Source organism: Phoxinus phoxinus, assembly GCF_949152265.1.
Source record: "Phoxinus phoxinus genome assembly, chromosome: 15".
Taxonomy (NCBI): Eukaryota; Metazoa; Chordata; class Actinopteri; order Cypriniformes; family Leuciscidae; genus Phoxinus; species Phoxinus phoxinus.
The window spans coordinates 27,988,104-28,002,650 of record NC_136890.1 but is presented as its reverse complement, the minus strand read 5'-3'; the positions used below and the strand labels follow the sequence as shown (position 1 = coordinate 28,002,650).

Here is a 14,547-nt window from a genome sequence, read left to right as displayed (position 1 = left end):
GTTGATACGCTAGCACACGCTGCTAATAAATACAGCTTTATACTCGCGTAGTCCGTTTGCTTTGTAAATAATAACGATTATAGAAGTGAATAGAGACCTACCCAGCTTTGCATGAACAGTGTTTCTCCTGATATTGTTAGTCACAGCCTCCGTCTCGATTAGGATATGCTGTGTTCATTTTTTGACTGTGACCGTTATGCTTTTCCCTGTATTTGGATGCCTTGTTGTTGCTCGCGTTTCACCGTATGTCTTGAATAAAGCCTTCAAACGCACACTGCAGACACTTTTGCCTACTTCTATCGGACACTTTATTTGCTGCTTTATAAAAGTTTGATAAAATTTCAGCAGGAAGAGCCGTCACAGCATAAGCCATGTTGATACCAAACCAGAGCCCAGATGAAGTTGTCGGAGGTAGCAACAGTAACTAAGGGGGGCGGGGCTTAGCCAAAGGTGAATTGGATGCTAACTATTAAGGCGAGACACTACAGGTGAATAGGGTACAATTTTAAAATAATAGATATCACCATGAAACTTCCTCAGTTGATTACTTACACAAGTTCATAAAAAATGTTGTTGAATTTCGGAGAAATCTACAGACGCAAATAGACAAAGTCTAGTAAAATAAAGACCTAAATGTGTATTTTGGACTTTTTTTCACGTCTGAAAGAAGACATGTTATTGAAGACAAATAGCCCAAAATCTCAAAATTGACCAGTGAAAAAAAAAACTATGTTTTTGCCTGCCGTGTCTCGCCTTCATGTAAAGAAGGCTCTTCGTACTTCAGTCGAGTCCTAATATAGGCTACACAGCATCTTCAAGGGGAATAACAGCAATTTATGACTGCACAGCCTTTATATTGTAGAACAGACCAATTAAATTAAGCAGAATAACTTTTTGTTTGGTTGACTGTTTTATTTTAATAATGAACATGCTGCGATGTTAAGTTAGCTAACGTTATGCCAAAAGTGAACTGATATGTTGTGTATGTTGTTTTTATTTTAGCTCCATAAGATGGGTTGCTGCATGGGTTTCCAGCGGAAAGACATGTAGTGTTTTTACTTTATCAAAGTAGCATTGAAATATGTTTTTGGCTTTAATGATTGTAGCCTATTGAGTGGTAACCGTTTTATAAAAGTGTGCCTATAACGACCTTCAGCCGTGACAGCCGGTCAACACAGCACATCGGTTTTTTTTTTTTATGCTTTATTTGAACATTCATTTTACAGTGTGAAACAACCAAATAATAACAAAACAATTATTAAGAATAACACAGCACATCGTCAATCGCAACTTATTACTCAAGAATCATCATAATGTCTATAAAAGAGCCCAGTAGGCTATGCTACGTATACACATCTTGTCGTCGCATTAGTTTCATTTTCTAAGAGCAACAGTCGAAACCCAACATCATTTAAACTCATTTAAAATAAAAATATTGGTATTTTTACCTATCTTTGAAGAAAGAAAGAAAAAACACGCACAGTAAATTGTTTAGCTATCTTTTTTTTATCTTACCTGGTCGTTAATTAGCTTCTTCGGATAACGTCAAAAGTAGTCTAACATTTGAGTTTTTTGTTAATGTCGAATTACTGTAGGCTAACAGCCACCCTGTAGGCTATTTACTGCTGAAACTCTTTCCTCCTAATGATGAGGAAATAAACTGTGGAGCCTCTAGCTACTGCTGTCTATAGAGGAATGTGGATTAAAGATAGACAGAGGCAGTGTCTCAAAACCTGATGTGCTGCCTACCTAATTCATAATAGAAACATTAGAATGTAAGCAAATGGATTTATTCTGACTCACAAAGAAACACATTTCTGTTAACTGATTTTGCACAAATATATAGAGAGAGGTTTCATTTTTGACTTTTTGAAATTAAAATATCCTAACAGTGAACAGTGAAAAGAAGAGGCTTATATGCATATACTTGAATGGAATTATCCTATCTTTAGTCCACTTAAACCCCACCCCTACAGACTTGCCTTCATCTGACTCAAAATATATCTTGTTACTTTCATTTCATTGTGACTTGAAAGTGATTCAGGACAAATTCCACTCAAAAGTGAGCATCACATCCCTTACAGCCTCAGAGAACTTTAAATGTTTTGAAGGGAACATGCCATTACCATCTCATATATGAGACTGTTTGAAACCCTACTCAAGAGACATAGGCTACCTTATTTCCACATTTTGAATCAGAATGTCACCATGGCAATATAAAAGCAAAATTCATGCTTATTGTTGTCAAGAATGTGACAACAAATCTGACAAATATCACCCCTTTTATTCAAACTTATTTCAAGCATCTCTGTACGGTCTCTTTATGCAGTATTATGTAAAAACAAACCTGAAAATGTAAATATTTCTCAGATTTGTTTAAAAGCACAACATCTAACTTTTGGCCCTCTAGTGGTTAAAAAACAAACTGCATGCACTTTAGGGAAGAATGTTGTTTTGGTTGTGCTTCAGCTGACCCTTCACAATATAATATTCTTCGGTCTTTTACAGGTGATAGGAGGTCCACAAGGGCAGGCCCGACCCTCTTGCAGTCTTGAGGAGAGCTAATTCCAACTTCTGTGAATGTTATTAACTACTACTACTACAACTACTACAAACTACATTTGTTGTCCATAATCAGTATTGTGACCTCCAGAGGGCTCCTCCTGCCTTAAATAAGGTGGCGTAGTCAGTTTATATTTCCTACACTCAGGGCTTAATTTGAGCCCGAACACGCCGGAACATGTTCCGTCACCTCCGACATTGGATCCGGAACCTTTTTTATTGGATCCGGCACCTCCTGTGTCACTAAAATTAATTGCCTAGATGAAAAAAAAAAAGACTGTTTGTGTAGTGTTCAATATTTGTGACACATGACTTGCGCGCTTGTTGTACGAGTTGAGATTGCTGTTAGCCTCGATCGTTTCACTCAGGGGGCTCAAAAAGACAGGAAAGTTTGCTTAACTTTTTCAAATAGGCCTACGCTGGACAGTCAGATCCCAAAAAAGCAAAAATCGTTTCCGCTGATCAAAAAGGAGACCACGGTGGACACAGTAGCCTAGTATCGATATCTCGTAATTTCGACATAATAAGGGGACATTCTAATCTCCATTAAGCCACATTAAGCGTTCTTATAGCCTAATGGTTTTCTATAGGAGGAAAATGCTTAACCGTTCATATTATGGGCTCATCTGATTTTTTGTACATAGCCTATTTGTTAGGATTTTAGTATCATAATGATTAGGCTAATAAATGCCCGCACAATTATCCGTGAATTATTTTTTTTTGAACAAATGCCTTTCAACTTGTATGTGCAAAATTCAGAATTAAATTAATGTGCAGAAATTTGTACAAATAGAGAGTAGGCTATGTAGGTCTACTACTGTTGTAGCCATTAAAAAAAGCGCGTTTCATATTTGTTAAAATATTATAATGTTTTTTTTTTTTTTTCATTTATGTTGATTTATGAAAAGTGAACAGCACGACCGAGTAAGATACGATGCGCAACATCAGACATGGAGCGGGTCAGACATGATTTTGACCGTTGAAGTTGAAGTTGTTATAGAAAGCCTTTCTTTAAAGTGAATTTCGTTTTGTATAAATTGTATCTTAATTTTAATAAATTTTTCATCAACCAATTGCCTGTATTTAATGAATAGGCCGACGAAACAAATATAACGGAGGCGCCCGCGCGCTCACTTGCACGTAAACTAGAGCACATCCTAACTTAACGAAACTCAGAGTATGCCTCACACAGACATGACAAATAGGTACACAAAGCTTGAAATGTCTCTAAACGAAATAATTCAAAACGAAAAAAGAAAAAGGCTACTCTCTGATAATCCATTATTAGGCTTGTTTATGTGCATTTCTCTCTATAAGCGCATTCACACGGAGATGGCGATCGTCAACTTCATCTTTTCAGCCGAGTCGACACTTTTAGAGAAAACACTTGTTTATTAATAAAAATCAATACACGTGTCACCGGATTTACAGATGCACGCACACATATTTTTTCGAAATAACGAGATATTGTGTTGAAATAACATTATTAATAATAATAGCCTACATCTTTTAGAATGGATCTATTTGATTTAATGCTGAATGTTGCACTTGTTCAATTTAATAAAATTAAAACTTTAATTGAATATTAAATATTTAGTGACCAAGTTTCGCGCAGCTCCCCGTCAATGAGCAGCACCCACTCAGCACATATGCTGTCCCTGGAGAGAAGCTACTGTAACCGAGCTTTTGTATCGGGTTCGCTTAAACACTGTTGGATAATAAAATAATGAAAACGAGACACAGAAGTTCCATGAACGGTGCACACTTTTAATCTCTTTTCACATCAACCTCACATGTGCTTATTTTGGACCCCTGATTACCTTATGCGCATGCACATCTCTCTCTTGCCTACGGCAAGTCCCAAAGGACAGAATGTGTTACACACACATAAACGCAACATAACCTTAACTTCTATTCAGACTTTAATCTGTTACATACGTCCCATCCCCCTAAAATAAACGTCCTCGTTTATCTACCAAACAACAAGCGATAGAACAGAAAACAGAAACAGGAATAATACACATCAACATGTATAATACTCAAACCCACGTTCAACCATACAACAGTTTGTACCATATGAAATTACAATGATATACTTATAAAGTTGTTGTCACCTTGTTCAAAAAAAAAATTAAAAAAATTTAAATAAAATGTTTTCACAACAATAAACAGGTACAATACAACAATGAATCTCAGTACAGTACAAAATCTCTCAAGCAACCAGGAGGTTTCAACCTTCTCCCAGCCCTGCTCATAACAGGAATGAGCTTATCAGGCCCCTCAAGTACCTCTCCTAAATCCTTTTGAGGTGAACTGCACTTCACTCCCCCCAACATTTCAGGCTCCTTAAAAGGGGAATCAGGCAAAGAATCAGGAACTACTGACAGACTCTCAGTAGAAGATAGTGTGGGAATAGGCAAGGTATAAGGTCTCAACCTATTATAGTGCACAACCTGTCCTCGTTCATCTGAGTCTATAGGGCTAACGATCCGGTACGTCAGTCCAGGCTCTCCACCAGACTCCAAGACCTGCACAATCCGAAAAGGTCCTTTCCAGTGGGGTGCCAGCTTCATACGGCTCTCCACAGGGTTATGGAGCCACACCATGGCGCCGACTGTATAGGGCTGGTGTCTGAGGTCTGAATCATGGTACAGCTTCTGTCGATCATGCGCCACTTCACTGTACATTCTAGCACTCCTGAAAGCGTCTTGTAGCTTTGCCAGCAAAGTGGATACGAAGTCAGCATGAGACTTTGCAACGTCACAGTCAAGTGTACGGGTGGCCAGTAAACAGTCAGTGGGCATCCTTGGTTCCCGTCCGTGGACCAGGAAGTATGGCGAGAACTTGGTACTAGAATGACTTGAGGAGTTGTAGGCAAATGCCACCTGTTTGATATAATCGTCCCATTCGCCCCCACATGACAAGAGTATCTTAGCAATCTGATCAATTAACGTCCTGTTAAAACGCTCCACCATGCCGTCCGAGGCCGGGTGGTAGGGAGTGGTGCGTGTTTTCTTTATGTTGAGCAATTTACACAGGGTCAGGACCACCTCTGATTCGAACTGTCGGCCCTGATCTGAATGCAAAGTTTCGGGGATGCCATGTATTAAAATGTAGTCCGCAAACAGGCAATGTGCGACAGTTTGCGCAGACTGATTAGTCAGGGCATATAGATTAACAAACTTCGTGAAATAATCCTCAACTACCAGTACATACCGATTACCTTTGGTTGTTAATGGCAGTTCTAAAATGTCCATAGCAACTCTCTCAAAGGGCCGCATTGCGAGGGACCCACCCATGGGTGCCTGATGACTAGGGACAGGCCTACGACGAGTCTGGCACGCTGTGCACTGCTCGCACCATGTTTTGATGTCCTTAAACATAGACGGCCAGTAGCAAAACCGCCTCGCCCGTTCCCACACTCGCTCAGGAGAAAAATGAGCAACGGTTGGGGCCCCGTGAAGTTGCATAAGAATGTCATGTTTAAGAGCAGGAGGAACCACGACTTGAGCAACAGCGTCACCTGTGAGGGGACAGGAAACAGAGCGACACAACAGTCCATTTATTATAGAGAGACGGTTAAACACGGTCCAATATTTTCTTAAAGTCGGAGATGTACCCGCCAGTTGTCTCCTAGGGGGCCTTTGTGACCGTTCCACCCAGTGCCGTACTGTGTCAATATCTGGATCGTTCTGCTGCATAGCAACAATGTCTGCTGCATCACACGATAAATCAGAGAGACTCGATATGTTGTCCGCACTGAAGGACGAGTTAGTCACAGTCCCTTCCTCAGCCACCTCAGCAGTCTCAGCGGAACAAGAAATGTCATTATTTGAGTGTTCAGCACTCACCACATTCACATCCTGCACTACTTGGACTACTGTCTCAACGTCCTCCAGGTCTGGTGTCACCGGACGACGTGACAGTGCATCAGCGTTTTTATGCTGGTTGCCCTTTTTGTGCACAATGACCCAGTTCAACGGGTCCAATTCCAAGAGCCATCTAGCCCTTCGGCCCGTTGGGTCATCCTCGATGGACATGCGCCGTAGTGCTAAGAGTGGCCGATGATCCGTAATGATGGTGAATGAGGAGAGTCCAAGATAGTGTCTAAATTCCCTCACTGCCCACACGATAGCCCATAACTCCCGGTCAAAAGTGGACCAGCGTCTTTGCGTGGCATTCAAAGCACGGCTGGCATAAGCCACCACATACTCGAGTCCCTCTTTTTCCTGCGCGAGCACAGCACCAACAGCCCACTTAGATGCGTCAGTATAAACTTTGAAAGGCACTTTAAACTCCGGCATTGTCACAATGGGAGCTGAAGACAGCACTTCCTTCAAATAGTTAAATGAGTTGTCACAATCGGTACTCCACACAAAAGGCACATTTTTGCCAACCAGCTGGTTCAGTGGAGCTGCATGTTTTGAAAAGTCCTTGACAAAACGTCGATAGTATGAACACAGTCCCACAAATGCTCTAACCTCAGTGGGAGACTGTGGAACTGGCCAATTTCTCACCTTCTCTGTGTTTCTCGGGTCAGGCTGAAGACCTTTCTCTGAAACGACATGACCCAAGAACACCACATGATCCCTGGCCAGGTGGCATTTTCCGGGGTTCAATTTCAAACCAGCCGATTTTATTCTAGAAAACACCTCTTTCAGATGGGTTAAATGCTCTTCAAATGTTCCACTATAAATCAAAATATCGTCCAGGTAAACCATGCAAATGTGCCATGGGAGTCCTCTTAGAACTAGCTCCATCATCCGCTGAAAAGTGGCGGGAGAGTTAGAAAGTCCCATCGGCATGGAGCGCCACTGATATAGACCCTGACCCGTTGTAAAGGCTGTTTTCTCTCTGTCTTGCTCGGCCACCTCCACCTGCCAGTAGCCATTAGAAAAATCCAACGTGCTGAACCATCTGGAGCCCGCTAATGCGTCCAGTGTATCATCCACGCGTGGCAGAGGGTGAGAGTCCTGGATCGTGACACTGTTCAAACGTCTGTAGTCCACACAGAAACGCCAAGCACCACATTTCTTTTTTACAAGAACGACTGGTGACGCCCAGGGGCTACAGCTTTCCTCGATGATGCCATCAGCCAGCAGGCCCGACACCTGTCTCTCGATTTCAGCTCGCTTTTCAGGCGATGTACGGTATGCTCGATGCTTAATAGGGGCTTGTTCACCTGTTCTGATATAATGCTGCACTAACGTGCATTTTCCCGTATTCTGCCCTGCCGAGTTGAAAATGTCGCTGTACTCCAGCAACAATGACGAGAGCTTTTCTTTGTCTGGTACAGAAATCGGCGACTCACTTAAAGAAATGGGAGGATCTGTGTTATGGGGGTTAGGAACAGCCCTTTCACCTAGGTCCTGCTTAATATGCTGAACATCAGAATCAGCTACAGAATAAAACTCGCCCAGGTGCGTCCCCTGTCTTATAGAAATGTCCTGTCCGGTAGGATTCAAAATCCGAGCCTTAGTTAGTCCATTGTGCACATTAGTGAGTGTGTGTGCAATAACCAGGCCGGCTGAATCAGACACATTAGGTTCCAAATACCCCACAAAGTCATTAGACACCTGGGCCGCGCTAGGCAAACCAATCTTAACAGGCACAATAGACTCACTGAGGGGTGGAAAAGTCATATTTGTGGCCAGAGACACATTGCAGCATGCTGGGACAAAGTCTTTGCTGGCAAGAAGTGGAATGGAAACGTCCCACAACTGCAGTTTAGCATGACTAACATCCAGCAGGGCATGATTTTTCACTAAAAAATCCCATCCCAACAATATGGACTGCGTCGCTTCTCTCACCACATGAAAAACGTGTTGCCATGTTTCAGTACCCAGTTGTAGTGTCACAGTAAGTGTGCCCAGCGTATCCAACATCTGCCCATTTACAGCACGGGTCGCAATGTAGTCTTTCTTCAGAGGTCGACTGCGAAGTGCTGGGATTGACATTCGGAAATCAGAGCTCATTAGTGATACACTAGAACCGGAGTCTATTAAAATAGGAAGTTCAATGCCCTCAATAGTTCCTTTCACATATGATACCAGTGGCCCCTTATTAGTGTTTGTGTACGCATCCGCGTCCAACAATACATAGGAACTGTCATCAGGTTTAAGGCCCCTGGGTAGAACAGCTGGTGTTTGGGCCGCAACATCAGCTACAGCCCGTTTCCCGGCTCGTAGTTCCTCTCCTCACCGCTAGGGGTCATGAAGCGCACTCCCTGCTTCCTCGTTTCCTCCTCATAACTGCCTCGTCTCCGCATGCTGGGGTTGGGGGAGGGGCTGGCGGTGCGTCTCATAGGGCTACGAGTCGCATTGTATTCCTTACGACCATCGAACTCCATAAATGGTTTTCTTTCAGATGAGCGGCCTCTCTGCGTCTCATATGTCTGCATACGGCATGCACGCCCCTGACAGCAGCACTGACCTGACTCACGTGACGGGGAGCGCGCTCTACTCCACTCTGTGCCGCTACGGCTCACTCTCTCTTTCAGTCTGTGATTTTCGTCCTCCAAACGGTTAAGAGATACTTTCATGCCCCTCACCTCGTCAGTTAATCTATCAATCGCTCTGTACAGTCCACTAATATCTGACACAGAGTTCACATTAGCAACAACAGTCCCGTCGGCAGTCTGACTACGCCCGACATCAGCAATCACATGTCCCATATCAACCGCATTTCGCGCGTTCTCACACCGACCTGCAATTATTACAGCCTCCTCCATGTCCGTCGCACCCTGCTCATAACATTTCGTCCTCAGCACTGGGTCCAGTCCGGCCACGAAACGGCGAAACTTCTCTTCCCTCTGGGCTCTGTCACCGTATTCAGGAAAAGCCTCATCCACAAGCCTGCTGATTTCTGCTGCGTACACTTCCAAACTCTCCCGCGCTGCGCGGGGGCGGGCAGATAGGCTGGCTCTGAATCGCTCCATGAACTGTCTCCTTCCAAAAGCCTCTTTCAGCTTCTCCTTCACCGCGTCATAGTCCGACTTAACAGCATCAGAGAGACTGTCCCATAGAGAAAAGGCTGCGTTGCACAGACGTGTAGGTAAAATCCTTGTCAGTTCATAGTTGTATGACGCGGCTCCACTCCCTTCCGTGAGCGCTTTGACCGATACCTCAAACTGTCTGGCCCAGCACACGAAGCTTTGCCTCTCCTCCCCGGAGAACGGCGAAGGCAAATCAATTCGCACGCTTCTATGGCCTCTGTCACGGTCCCGCGACATAGTACTAAAACTGTCCTCCTCGTCCTTGCACCACATAATGACAATCCGTTGACCGCGTGTGCTACCTTAACTATAAACTTTAGAAGCTAAAACTAAAACGGTTTAACACCCGTCGAAGCACTTTTAAAACACTAATTCATCCAACAAAAAAAAATAAAACCGCTGCCACCAATGTAACCGAGCTTTTGTATCGGGTTCGCTTAAACACTGTTGGATAATAAAATAATGAAAACGAGACACAGAAGTTCCATGAACGGTGCACACTTTTAATCTCTTTTCACATCAACCTCACATGTGCTTATTTTGGACCCCTGATTACCTTATGCGCATGCACATCTCTCTCTTGCCTACGGCAAGTCCCAAAGGACAGAATGTGTTACACACACATAAACGCAACATAACCTTAACTTCTATTCAGACTTTAATCTGTTACACTACGTAGGCATACGCACTACGTACGTTTTTTTCGTTTCCTCCAACCCCCGTTTTGAGCTATGGTCAGAGCAGAGAATGTCTAATAAGGGGAGAAGGTTCACTCTCGCTACACTTCCGGCTTCTGACTGGTTGCAGTTCCACTCTGATTCCATATGAGGGCGCTCACAGGACGAGTGCAGAATGAATGGAGTCTATGGAGCTATACCCCTCAAAATCCACTTTTCTCAAGATATAATTTTTTGTCTAGTAATTTGAATGTTGTATTCGAAAGGAGATGCAAAGAAATTGCACATTGCTGGGTGTTAGATTTTTTTAGAGTCACTTATTTGCTTTAAAAAGTCTTTCAAAATGTCAATGACGTCATACACATCGTACGACCAGAGATACTGCTTTACGGCAATCCTTCAGTCACTGTGGTGCTTTCGCGCTCTGCACTTTATTTTCTCTCGAGGCATCGCCAGCACAGCTGACACAGGTAAACACACGTGCTAGAAGAGTTTCTGCTAGAATACATTCTATTCCCGCTTCGGATGCCATGATGCCATCAAGCGGTATCTCTGGTCGTAACCAGTCCTTCACTGACCAATCAGCATTCATTAGCAGAATGCTAGCATGTTATGGGCAACAATAACTCAACCTGTAAGAAATCGAATTGCACCCCCCCCCCCCATCCCCCCGCCCCCCCCCCCCCGCACCGCTCCGGGACCTCCCACTTTACAAATTAAGCACTTCCTACACTACACTAACGTCATTGGCCAAGTGCGACTGTTGCAGCTGGTTACAGTCAATTGATTATTGATTTAAAATGTTAACGGTTGCAAAAACTGTTTAGACTAGTCTTACAAGTTTGACATTTAGATAAGACTGCCAACTTGTTGATTGATATAATTTGAATCCAAAAATTCTGGTGAGTGCTGACGTTGGTCTGCGTCTGTCAATGCAGTGTGAATTGGCATTGAGACTTATAAAACCACCTGGTGACAGATGGAATATTACTTTTGTTGATTCAGTGTTGATGCATTGCTTATCTGTTTTTTTTATTTATCTGAGTCATGTTTTTTGTGTGTGGGTTTTTTGTATTTTTAACTTGTTATACATGCTGGGTTTCATTCCTTTTTAGTTTTTTTGCTCCATGTCCTGTCCTGTTCAGAAATGCACATGTCAGAAGTATGGAGTTTCGGCATTGTTCTACATGTGCTCTTATCTTACTGTGGCATCAGTCAAAAAAATACAAACGGGTGAGTAAATGAAACTACATGTGATGGTGCCATTACTGTATGAGGAGTGGATGAATGATTGTCACCGTGAGCTTCAATGGTCACTTTTTGACGTTTACTTTCAAATCAAAATTCATCAGACATTTTTCATCAGTCATCAGACATTTACTGGATATTGTTCCAAATCTTTAATGTATTAACTTAAACCTGCTTTATTGTAAATCATTTCATGCTGTTTTGTGTCCAGAAGATTGGATGTTATGTCCAAAGTTCATCCATGGCCATCCATCTACTTAATCTTCTCAAGGATAACGTACTCTGTTACTAACGTAACCTCGGTTCTCTCTAGGAGAGGGAACGAGTACTGCGTCGAAGACGCTACGGGAAAGATATTTCTTTTTCGAGATTGAAGCCTAAAATTAATCCTTAATTTTGTAAATATTGTAAAACGCTTTTCTGTAGCATACAACCTTAGGCGGAGCAAATCGCGCGCCCATTGGCTGCTCCGCCAGAAAAGCACAGCCTATGCGAGGCCATTGACGCTGTCCAATGAGGGCGCTTCACGCCCTTCTGCGTCATCTCCCGCCGAAACAGGCGTGGCCTAGGCCTATAAATACGAGCATAGCTGTCCTCCACTCTGATTTTCGTCACAAAAGCGACGCAGCGTGGGTACGCACGGCCTGAGACGCAGTACTCGTTCCCTCTCCTAGAGAGAACCGAGGTTACGTTAGTAACCGAGTACGTTCTCTTACGTAGAGTTCTCTCGTACTGCGTCGAAGACGCTACGGGAACCCCTGTAACCCGCCGTGCGTGCTCTTGGATCGACACAGACACCCGAGGGCGCGCGCGCCCTGGCATACATGGGCTCGAAAGGGGCCCCTTTCATAGCGTTCAACACCGTAGAAAGGTCCCAAACGGGGACTGAAGGAGGCCTTGGAGGATTTAACCTCCTAGCTCCTCTAAGGAAACGGACCACCAGGTCGTTCCTGCCCAGTGAATGGCCAAGCGTTGGATTAACGAACGCTGAAATGGCAGCCACATAGACTTTGAGCGTGGATGGGGTTCTTCCCTTATCCAATAGTTCTTGCAGGAAGGAGAGAATCTCCGTTTCTCCGCACTGAAGTGGTGACAGACCTTGATCTGAACACCAACCAGAGAACACCGACCATTTGGAAGCGTAGAGCCGTCTAGTAGACGGGGCCCTAGCCTGTTCGATCGTGTCTAACACTCCCTTTGGGAGGTTAGCGGGTACCCCTTTATGGCCCACACATGTAGGGACCAGAGCTCCGGGCGAGGATGCAAAATCGAGCCCTTGGCCTGCGAGAGGAGGTCTCTCCTCACTGGAATCGGCCACGGGGCAGTACTCTTCAGTCGCATCAAAACTGGGAACCAGGGTTGATTCGTCCAGTATGGAGCGACAAGTAGCACTGAGCATCCGCTTTCCCTGATCCGCTCCAGCACTTGGGGTAGGAGTGAGAGAGGAGGAAAAGCATAGAGCGGACGGCGGGGCCAGACACTGGCCAGCGCGTTCGAGCTCTTCGACAAGAATTCCGGGCAGTGAGCGTTTTCCTGGTTTGCAAACAGGTCTATTTCCGCTCTGCCGAACGTTTCCCACAGCAGACGCACTGTCTGTGTGTGTAGGTACCACTCTCCTGTAGGAACGTTGTTCCGTGAGAGTCTGTCTGGGCCTACGTTCAGGTGGCCTGGCACATGCATTGCTCTCAGCGAGCGCAGGTTGTGCTGGGCCCATACCAGTATGCGTTCCGCCAACCTGAATAGGTTCCGGGATCTCACGCCACCCTGGCGGTTTATGTAGGCTACTACCGACATGTTGTCCGAACGGACCAGGACGTGGTGCCCTTTTATCCGAGGACAAAAACGCCTCAGCGCAAAGTCCACCGCCATCATTTCCAGGCAGTTTATGTGCGGTAGTTCGGCTCGTTCTGCCCACTGGCCAAAGAACGGTCTGCCGTCGAGCAGCGCTCCCCAGCCTGAGGTGGACGCGTCCGTGGACACCACCTTCAGGCTCGAGGAAGTCCCCAGGCTTACACCTGACCGGTACCAGTCTGACGCTCTCCATGGTGTCAGGGCTGAAATGCATTCCTGATTGACCTTGAGGCGATAGCGACCGTGAAACCATGCTCGGCGCGGCACGCGCGCTTTCAGCCAGAACTGTAGTGGGCGCATGCGCAGCAGGCCCAACTGCAGTACTGTTGAGGCTGAGGCCATGAGGCCTAGCATTTTCTGAAATCTCTTTAGCGGCACTATATGGCCGCTGCGGAAGGATTTCGCCATTTGCAGGGTGTTTCGCCTGCGCCGTGATGACAGCCGTGCTGTCATAGACAGCGAGTTCAGATCCAGTCCTAAAAAGGAGATCCTTTGACTGGGAAACAGTGAACTTTTCTCCCAATTGACTCTCAGACCTAAGCACTCGAGGTGATCGAGTATTAGTGATCATGGCCAGAATCAGCCAATCGTCCAAATAGTTCAGAATTCGAACGCCTTGGAGTCTCAGGGGTGCCAGCGCCGCGTCCATGCACACTGTAAATGTACGAGGTGCTAGAGACAGGCCGAATGGCAGGACTGTGTACTGATATGCCCGGCCCTCGAAGGCGAATCTCAAAAATCACCTGTGACGTGACGCAATTTGTATGTGAAAATACGCGTCTTTCAGATCTATCGCCATAAACCAGTCTCCTCGGCGAATCTGCGCGACGATTTTTCTGGTCGTGAGCATTCTGAACTTTCGCTTGAGATAAAGGCTCTATGGCCCCTTTGCTCAATAGCTTCGCTATTTCGGCTCGAAGTAGATGCGCTACTTCTGTTTTTACCGTAGTTTCGACTTTCTCCGTGAAACGGGGAGGGCGTCGATGAAATTGTAACGAAAGCCTCTTTTTATAGTCTCTAGCACCCATTCTGAGACCCCGGGAAGTCCTTCCCATGCATCTGCACGTGTGACTAGGGGTTGAATGTAATCTGGGCCCTGGTCGCGAAATGGCGGCGACGCGAGAGCAGCCGTGTGCTGTAACATGGACGCCGTGGCGTCTGAGGCGGGGGGCATGTTTAACACAGTATGCATCCCGCGCGCGCTCGGCTCTCTGA

At 45.1% G+C, this 14,547-nt stretch overlaps 1 long non-coding RNA gene across 1 annotated transcript in view; it reads left to right on the top strand.

Annotated features, from left to right (window-relative positions):
* The first annotated feature begins 2,539 nt into the window (after positions 1-2,539).
* The window catches only part of LOC307012221, a 54,064-nt gene continuing 42,056 nt past the window's right edge, over positions 2,540-14,547 (top strand). The window contains exon 1 of the long non-coding RNA XR_013800590.1: positions 2,540-2,677. This is a non-coding gene — a long non-coding RNA (uncharacterized lncRNA). The remainder of the gene's footprint in view (positions 2,678-14,547) is intronic.